Source organism: Benincasa hispida, chromosome 3, assembly GCF_027475165.1.
Source record: "Benincasa hispida cultivar pf3 chromosome 3, pf3_genome.v1.1, whole genome shotgun sequence".
NCBI classification, from domain to species: Eukaryota; Viridiplantae; Streptophyta; class Magnoliopsida; order Cucurbitales; family Cucurbitaceae; genus Benincasa; species Benincasa hispida.
In genome coordinates this window covers 25,693,553-25,701,810 of record NC_143480.1, presented here as the reverse complement: position 1 = coordinate 25,701,810, position 8,258 = coordinate 25,693,553, and positions in this window count along the sequence as shown.

The following is an 8,258-nucleotide window of genomic DNA, read 5'->3' as shown; positions in this document are numbered from 1 at the left end:
TCCAGTGTAACGAGATTGATACCGAGATTTAGTTAAAAAATTATCTTTTTTAAACTTATTGAATATTTTAGACTTTCTTGATGAAATTTCCGGCAGTATTAACATCGATATTTTTCTGAGTTTTCTAAATATTATATAATATTTTTAAATCTTATACCAAATCTTATATTTTTTTTCCAAATTTTCTCCAGATTCAATTATTTTTACCAAATCTTATATCAAATTTTTACATAATTTTTCAAATCTTTACCTTAATTTTTGTTTCCACAATTTTATGAATTTCCAAATTTCTAAATGAAACTACCAATGGCACTGTGATTTTTCAATTTTGTAAAAGTTTAAATTTTGCAAATAAAAAATTAAGATTTAGGAAGTGTTAGAATCTTGGTCTAAACTATTCAAATTTAATCAAGAAAGCCCAAAACAAGATAAATTAAAAAAAAAATTAAATTTTTAAATAAATCTCAGTGGTCGAGAAAAACTGCTGTAACGAGTTTTTGAAAAAAATGTTAATTTTGAAAGATGAAAATTTGATGAGGTTATTTATCACAATTTACATCTCTTATTTTATTTCTTACTATTCATCTTCTTCTTCTTTTTTTCTACAAACTTTTTTCTCATTTCCTTCTTTTCACCTTTTCTCTTCTTTCATTCAAACACTTGTCTTCTTTTTAGTTTTTCTCATATCAACCTCAAATAATAATTTTTCAAGAATGAAGAACTTCATACAATTAATTGGAAATGAAAATAGAATTCCATAAAACTTAATCTCTCAATTTACATGAAATCCAAACTTGCCCCATTGCTAATCGAAGTTTAGAAGGCAAATGAACCAACCAATTTATCTCGCCAACTTTAAATTCTAAACTTTATACTTGTCACAAATTTTCTGCAACCTTTACGCAAAAACACATCCAACAAAATCTATAAAAAAATTTAGTACCAAGAAATCAAAAAACTCACATTATGTGTCTAGATTTTCCAAAACTTTGAAGAAAAATAGCTTATTGGGCTCGAAAGAAAAACACATGTCAAGTCACTTATGGTCATTTTGGTGAAATGTAAGTATTTTCTAGCAATAGTGTTATAAAGAGAGACTATGCATTTTGTGATTTGGTCTTATACAAACTCTTTGTATGTGATATCCATGCTCACGTGTTTCCACATGAATGATCAGGATCAGATCATTTATAGCACTTTAATACAATTATAACAACTACAAAGCTAGTTGTATCAGTAGTGCTACCAGGATAAATACCCAACCTTACTATAGACAATATAGATTATCACTTAAACTTGATCCATCTGTATGTCTCTACGTACATGTTTAAATCACAATAGATAATTGTTAGCAACCTCTTTCTAGTGTCGTTTAATTCCCTAAAAGAGCCACGAATCAATTTACAATACCAAACTACTCCTATCACTACAAAGACCTAACAATAGTGGTATGTATCAGTCGATCCGCAAGGAAGCGCGATTTGTTTCGTTAAGCCAATTTCATAACTAAAGCAGTAAATGAGGGGTTTAGTGTGAAAGAGATAAACATGTGAAACATAAAATGCAAGGGTAAATGTAATCTAGGATAGGTGTTTATCTAATTTCTAGAGCAAGAGAGAGAATCCTATGCAATTTCTATAATGGAATTCAATAATTAAGCAAACATTCCATTCTAAGCATACACAACAACTAAATCAATTCGATTTAACTAGTCTCTACAAAGACCGTCAACTAATTAAAACCAAATCAATCATACGTCATAAACATTAATTAAGGTTAGAAAGCTAACCCTAACTAAACTATATGATCTTAATTCTACTGGGTTCTCAACGATCATATAGAATTAAAAATCATATGCATGAAGATTGAGGATTCAATTGTGTCGACTAATTGATTGGACAATCTAATTCAATTAATCAATTTGTTCTTTGAACCTAGGTTTAACATGCATTGCTAAGATTCAAGTCTAGCCTATAAATCTAATCATTCACACTCAATCATATGCTACCGGGATAAATTCAAGCATAGATAAACACAAAGAAATGCGCGAGCTCGAAATTAACTAGCAGAGATATGCAATTATGATAATGTCTTTAGTCCAACACATAAACGCAAATCTAAATTACATCAAAATTCAAAAAAGACATAGAGTTGAAGAACATAAAATTCAATAAAAGAAATCTCAAGAAAATTACATTGAACCTCTTACTCAAAGAAATTAGATGGAATCACTTCTTAATTCCTAGATAAATCAAGAAAATCATCCAATCCATCAATTACAACCCAAAATTAAACATAAATCTAACCTATGGATATTGAAAATACAAAGGGAAAGGAAGAAAACCATGCCTCTCTTCGGCCTCTATAAAAATCAGCATCCCCTCTTTACCTAATTAGGAAAGAATCCTTTTATACAACAGACACAATGTTGCAATGCTAGGAAGAGCATCGCAACACTTTTGTCGATAATAGCCCTCGAGTGTTGGAGTGACGTTGCAACTCAGGCGCGATGTTGCCTTGCACGTGCGCGTTGGTGGCGTTCCGTTACAAGTCGTAACATTACAACGCTCTTGAGTAGCATTGCAATGCTACCCTGCATCCATGCCTTTTGCCTTTCAACGTTGCACTGGAGTGTTGAGCGAGGGTTGCGACGCTTCGGTTTAGGGCGTTTTGGTCATTTCTCCTTCTTTGAAACCCGGATGCTCAAATCACCTCCAAATTGCTTCAAATTAACCCCATTTGACTCCAATTGCTCAGCTCTACCTCTTGGGCATTCAATACCTACAAAATAGGATAATAACATTAAAAGGCCATTAAAGAGCCTAAATTAAGCTAGGAATAATAGCTCTTTTTTAGAGCTATCAATAATCTTGAATCTTTGTATAATAGATTATTACATATAAAACTAATCAACCATTGGTTCAAATAACATATAACTACAAACCTTTAGGGTATATATCTCAACAATCTCTCACTTGCACTAAAGCGAGGGAAATATAAGCCTGTGAGACATATATCCTGGGCATACTTTGATGAATACGAGACATACGCAGAGAAATTGGGACCTAATTACACTATAATTGCTTCTAAATTAAAGGAAAATAGCATGTAATTGAAGGAAAAACAGTGAATTAAAAGTATAGAGATGCTATCTTTGAAGCTCCCGAAAGCCGTTTCTCCTTATCGAATCTCGAACCGAACTCTTTTGGACCACTACTAGAGTTGACCTACTATCCTCTGGACTCAGAACCGAGTTGTGGGACCTGGTGGATGAAGAGAACTGAGAGAGAGAAAAGAGAAGAAAATAAGGAATTGAATTTTGAGTAGGTTTGGGTGTTTCCTTTGTTTTTCACAAAGTTGTAATTTTCTAGCCCAAATATCAAAAAACTAATTTCCAAAATGGCAAAAGTATTTTAACTAAATTGAAAAGCCCAATTTATAGAAAAAAAAGCATGCAACAATTGCATGAAAAAACTTCACAAAAACTCAACACCTAGAATCCACTCACTTAGTGGACTTAATGTCTCCACTATAAGCCAACACCTAACCCACTATTTTGTTAGTGAAATTATCCAACAAAAGTTTGGATTTTCCCATTAACTATAGTCAAAGGGCAAAATAGTCATTTGGTCAAAGTTAAACTTTGACCAAAAAGTCAACATTTTGACTTTCAAAGTTTGACTTTTCAAAGTAAAAAACACAACTCTTTGACTTTTTACAACTTTGACCATTTCCATTATTTCCGAGCTTTCGAATATGAACATATTCATATTCTTGATATTTAAATCATATTTAAATATTAAAGTTGTATTTCTAAGCTGAAAAACCCGACCACTATATCACATATACTTGTCAGTTTCTCTCTCTCTACCTAATTCGAACAATTCGAATTATTCTGTCATACTGTTATAAGTTTATTCCATATGAGCTAGTAGGGGAACATAACGGACCTATAGATCATGGGCTCCAACGATCCGAGATTAGCTAGCTAAACTTTTTAGACGGAGCTCATCAACATTCGTTAACTAACTGGTCATTCCACTAAAGTCCTGTAGTTGCACTCCCCTCACTATAGATATATTTGTGTCCATTTGATATAACCATGATTAGTAAGTTAATCCTTCACAGGTTGTTCGTAATCTCGGCTGGGTCATAAAAATCGTTTTACCCCCAAGACTACATCTTATTCCTTAAGTTCCACTGATCCTCTAATGAACAATTGGTTTAAGGTCCAACCTATAAACCGAATCCCTCTCGGGCCAAGGAGAGGGTGGGGCCCCTTGTTCAAGACCTGGATTCAGTACTAAAGGGAACAACCTATCTACTATCCCTATAACGGGTAGGAGTGAATTTCGTCTTGCACCCTATGTTCCCAGCTATCCACCCGATCTTACCCCTGAAATGGGAGGCTTATTGGGCCAGCAATATTGAGCTGCCCTCACCTATGCAGATCTAAGGATAATTCTGAGTGAACAGGAGTTCATAGTTAGCTCAGGATTAAGATTAAGTTACCTAGGCCATCAATTAACGAAATAGTCAGTTTTATACATAAAACAGTATTTAGAATGTAAAAAGTGACTATTTCATGGTTCAATCTTATGTAAACTCTTTACATAGGATGCCCCCACTCACATATCTCTATATGAACGATTCAGGATCACATCGTTTGTACTAACTACAAAGTGGGCCACATCCATAGTGTCCCTAGAATAAGGCGCCCAACCTTATTCATATACTATAGACCATTTTGGCTATATATTTGAACTTGATCCACCTTTATGTCACTACATAAAGTTCAAGCTACATTAAATAGCCTCAGGACCTTAGTTTATTGGATTCAAGATTACAATTTCAATAACAAATTTATCGGAAAAAAAAAACATAATATATTTATTAATTTACAACTACAAGTTTTAGGACATAAAATCCAACATACTCTATACCCTATATGCTCTCCCATTTGCCTTAGCACACTAGAGACATGTCTCATAGTCCCAGACAGTCTAGGGGATCCTCTTACAATTTAGCCTAGAAAATCCCTTTATACAATTCAAATTGTTATGTCAACAAAAACTATCTATTCACCAATAAGATGTTTCTTTTATTTTGTTTTATTCCTATAACTTGGTAGTTACATATGTCTTCAAACTCAATTGAGTAAGTTTTATCTCATAGTAAGTTTTATCTTATAGCTTTCAAATATCTTAGGACATACTTGACTTATGCACATTAAGTAAGTTTTAATTTTCAAAACTCAATGGTCATACCATCAACTTTACCGATTTAACTAACCAATTATATATTAAATGTTAATTAAGTACCATGTAAGCTTTACAGCCCCTTAATATTTGAGGTGTCTTAGGAAACTTTTCCCTTAGACATATCAACTTCATTGTAGAATGGTACATTACCATTCCATCTGAAGTAATTGCATCGAACATTAAACAACTATTTTGTAAACGTAAGATGCATGAAACAAATTTAATATAATGTCCTATACATCTGTACGTGAATTTTTAATATACAAAAATACTTCAAATCAACTATTTGAAATTGGTTAAATAGTCAAACTTTCAAATTGATTTCCACTTCATTCCTAATGAGCAAATATCAATATAAAATAGATAAATACCTATGCTTCATTTTCTTGTCTATACAAGAACATCATCATTGTTCATAGTCATTGGTTATGATACTAATTCAAACCATATTCTCAAGTATCCCAATTGAGAAATTTATTTCTCAAATGAACATCACAAGTTTGCAAAGCTTTTTGCAATTGAATCTTTGAAAATTTTCTTGAAATGGTGTAGATGCATCAAACTCATTTTCATAATATATATATATATATATTCATCTTTACATATCTCATATGCAACAACAAATTAAATCATGCATAAATACTCTATTATAGAAACTAGTTAGAAAATTGACTCACAATCCATTTTCACCCCATAGTTTTAGCATTGGTTTTCACCTAATGCCAAGAGTCTTACTTTGAAGATCCCTATCTCCTAGTACTACATTTTTAAAACTCCTTTTTGTAAATCTATTCATATCCTTTATGATTGCCCCCATCAATGAAAATATATAAAAAATACTGAGATTAAGCACACTACTTTATCTCAAATTTCTGACTTTAACAAAATTTCTCTTTGTCAACTTCCTTCCATTTTTGTCATCCAGTATGATAGCTTTGATTTCCAATAGGCTATAACGAAGGTTGAGTTAAGACATAACTCTCCCACTACTGTAAGATTTATAAGTTTTCATTTTGTCATCTTATATGACAATAAAGACTTCAAGTAAGGCTTTGCAAAGGTTGAGTTATCTCATAACTCTCCCACTACGATGAAGACTTATTTGTTTGACAATCAGAAATTGACATTTAAATGAAAATAAATGGTTAACAACACTTATTAACTATTACGTGGTTTTATTGAAACTAATTCATCAACACAGCTTGACCTTTTTTACAGGTCTGCAATCTTTTACTTTCCAAATGAATCAGTAATTTTCACACAAATACATCATTATACTTTGGAATGTCCAAAAGTTCATTTATTAACTCCTCAAGGACTGCCTACAACTAGGCATAATCTCATCTCTATCAATTAGAGCTTAGTACAACAAATATCTTGTACTAATCATTATGATCTGATCATAGTATCACAATACGCTTGCCTAAATGATTTAAACTTTAGTTTAATTTCTTTTGAACATTTCAAAGAAAATAGGACTTCAGTTGTATTAGAATAAGTTACATTTATTCATAAATACTCATCAATCATATCAATGACTTATTTATGAAGTTAGACTTATGCTTTCAATCACAAGACCACCTGAGTCAAAGAAAGTCCAACATTGGTCAGGCAACCTTATCTAATAAGGTGCTAAGGCTTTTAACAGGTAATTAACTCTAACTCTTAGAGGATTACATGTAAGTGTCATTTAAAAGCCAAAGACATGAATCCCTTTAGGAGAATAGAATCCTTCTTTCTTTTTGGATTTATTAATCCTTACACTCTCTCAGTTTAGTACGTAGATGCTTTAACCTTTAACATAGAAAAATATATTTATTCAAATCTGAACATATTTTCAAAACAACTTTTGAAAGCATGACTTATCACTAAAACTATTCATACTCTATGAAATATTTAGTAATAAAGTTTAGAGAAATTGAATTTATTTTATGGTGATAAAAACACCACATTCAACATAAATAAACAACACTTTAAGGTTTTCCACTACTTTAACTGAGATGAGCTTCCCACTGCTAACTAGTAGAACTTTTCCACTTAATTAAGTATTCCAAGATTTACAATTTAATTGTAATAGAGAAAAATTCTGATAGTGAATCATTATTTAAGTATCAAGATGTGAATTTGTGTTCTCTACCCAGAATTTAGTAAATCAAATTTATTTATTCTTATTTTTTTTCCTTTTGAGGTATTTCTAAAATTCCTCATCATGTGACTTTCCAAACTAATTTGGAAACACTTTCTTTACTAGCTCTAGTCATTTTCTTGGACTTAGATAATACTTAACTTTGGAGGTCATATAGCTTCCATTGACTCAAGCATACAACATGTTTCATCATGACTCTACCTTATAGTCCAGACACATCATATGTTATCTAGACAATAAGAATAGGCTATCATTGTAAAGATAATTCATGAACACTTCATGAATTGACAACATTTTCTTTTGAGAATATTTTCTAAATAAAAGACAAAATTACACTGTCGTTATGTGTTGATGACATTTTTCAAAGTAACATATTTATCAAACTCTTTGACTTATATTGGTAAATAAAAAATTAAAACCTTAAAATAAAATGACATAACTTTGAATCATATAGACATGTTAATTGTCTATATTCAATCTATTATCCATTTTTATTCAATATAGAAATTAAAAGAATGAACCCAATAGATTTAATACGAACCTCATTCATATAAATTCAAAATTTCTATTGCTATGATACTCTAGTGAGTTAGAATAAAAGCCACCTCAGGGTGTATTTTTATTTCTTCACCGATTGAAATGATGTCAACCAAATACTACACTTGAATGATTCTTAGTTCTATAGTATTTAGTTACTATTTTCGATCAAGAAACCATTAACTAACTCAATGTTTTTTTTTTTTGTAAGTATAACCCTTCATTTTAGATCCTATAGTTTCGCCCGAACAAGTCTGCCTCAAGGAAAAATCAATATTTGTGCAATTAACTATAGCAATCTTATCCATTTCTAG